At 34.1% G+C, this 2,307-nt stretch overlaps 1 pseudogene; it reads left to right on the plus strand.

Moving 5' to 3' along the window:
• Positions 1–338: 338 nt before the first annotated feature.
• On the plus strand, positions 339–1,507 carry LOC149561278 (abscisic acid 8'-hydroxylase CYP707A2-like; annotated as a pseudogene).
• The last annotated feature ends 800 nt before the right edge of the window (positions 1,508–2,307 follow it).

A 2,307-nucleotide genomic window follows, 5' to 3' on the forward strand; every position in this document is an offset into this window, starting at 1 on the left:
TGCTTGGTCTTTGTCTGAGTTGAAACTTTGTAGTTTATGCCAAGCTCACTCGGCATCCATTTGAGCTAAGTTTCCCTTTGAGTGCCAAGTTCACTTGGCATCTTCTTATGCCTAGCTTGGCACCTTCTCCTGTCACTTAACATCTATTGGTGCCGAGAAAAATTTCCACTCGACACCTTCACGTGCCGAGTAAAATTGGCACTCGATAATAGTTAAGTGCTAAGAAAAAATATTAAAGTTGTGATTTAATATTTCACAGATGAGTCTAGATAAAAATGAAAATGATGACAAATAAGATTGACAAGTGTATAGTTCCAAGAGAAATCTGCAACGTAGTATTGCGAAAGATGTCTGTCCCTGCATGGATCTCCATCATCGCAGCTATAGTATCCTGTATTGTAGTTGGGATAGCAATTGCATTTGCCCTTTTTTATGCCCCAATTCTCTAGGCTTCCTTAAGACAAAAAATCATAGGAAATATGCAACCCATACCTCCAGGATGGATTGGAATCCCTTATTTGGCAGAATCCCTAGACTATATGAGGAATTGGAGTTATTTGTACAAGCTTGACTTGTGGTATGATGGACGAAAAGCTAAGCACAGGGAAATTTTTAAGACCCATATTTTGGGAAAACCCATAGTGGTGATATTGGGCACGGAGTCCAACACAATCATCCTCACCAATGAAGACACATTCTTCAGAAACCTATTGCCCAAATCACTGAGAGCCCTTATCGAGAAGCTTTCCATGACTAGTTACCAGGGTGCCCAACACAAAAGGGTGAGGTGGATGATACATTATTTTATGGGGACAGAAACATTGAAGAAATCAGTTGGGAGGTTTGAAAGGCTTGTGGTTCAGTATCTGGAATCTAACTAGCTTTATGGCCACATCATCAATGCCCATGCCAAACTGAAGGAGATGGCATCACGTGTGGCAGCAGAGTATTTTATGGGGGTTAAAAGTTGGAGAAGAAGAGTTAGAGATATTTAGGTGGTGCTATTATTATTTGAACAAGGACCTTCTTTCTCACCCCCTCGATCTTCCCTAGATGGTCTCTGGAAAGGCCATGTGGGCTCATGAAGCTGTTGTTGGCCAAATTGCTAAGCAGATCCAAATGTGCAGAAATTTTTTGATAAAAAGTGGGGAGGAGGAAGAGAATTTTTTGGATATGGTGTTGAGGGTGAGTTTTTGCTTGAGAGATGAGGAGATAATAGACAACTTGTTGGGGTTTTTAATTGGAGGGTTCAATACTACTGCTTCTGCTTTGACCACAATTCTCAAGCATCTCAATCTCTCACCATACATCCTACAATGCCTTCGTAAAGGTAAGTATATTATTATGTTGAGTTAATGCAGATTGCGAAGAGCTAAGGGATAGCAAGGAGCTAGGAGAACCTCTTAACTAGAATGAAATTAAAATCGTGAAATACTTGAGAAATGCCATAGGAGAAGGACTTCACATTGGGCAGCTATGGCGCAACATATTTGCACCAAAATCATAAAATTCTTGAGAAATGTTATAACAAAAGGACTTTGCATTAGGCATTGACTATGGTGCAACATATTTGCACCCTCAGTTGCCTACATACATATGCACCATCTTTTGCCTTATCAATCAGATCATATGAGTACAGTTTAGTTAATGAGTTCTTCACCAAAAACAAATAAATTGTATAAGTGTAGACTGTTTTAAGAATATATTTATATAGATTTTTACTTTAGTGAGTTGTAAAGAGCAATTAAATATTATCAATGCTACTTAATGTAGCAATTATTGAAATTAAGTTATAATAGTAATTTCATATGTTCTTTTAACTAGTATAGATATCCTAAATAAATCTATCTAAAGAAATGTCAATAGATATCCACTACAAAATAATAATAATTTAATTTACTACATCTAAAATTATTTATATTTTCTTAATCTTCATTTATTTAGTTTTTCACTACCTTAAGTTTTTTATTTTAATTTCTTGAAAAATATAATTTATATCTCCACATATTATAATATAAACAAATATTTTATTTGATATTTATTAAATGACCTTTTAAGTTATATTATGTTTATAATAAGATTTAAACTTTTGACATGTAGATGGTTGTCAAATTTAACCTAAAAGAATAAAAGTTAACATTAACACACTCACACCATCCCACTCCACCCATTCTACCATTGTAGAATGCCTATTGACATTAATTATTTTTAAAAAATTATAAACTTTTCATAATTTTAATTGAATCATTTACAATTTTTCTTTATATTGTTAGATAATATTTTAATGTTAAATCATATTTTTTATAA

This window comes from Cupressus sempervirens, chromosome 4 (assembly GCF_028749045.1).
Source record: "Cupressus sempervirens isolate cs-2001-9-10 chromosome 4, ASM2874904v1, whole genome shotgun sequence".
Lineage (NCBI taxonomy): Eukaryota > Viridiplantae > Streptophyta > Pinopsida > Cupressales > Cupressaceae > Cupressus > Cupressus sempervirens.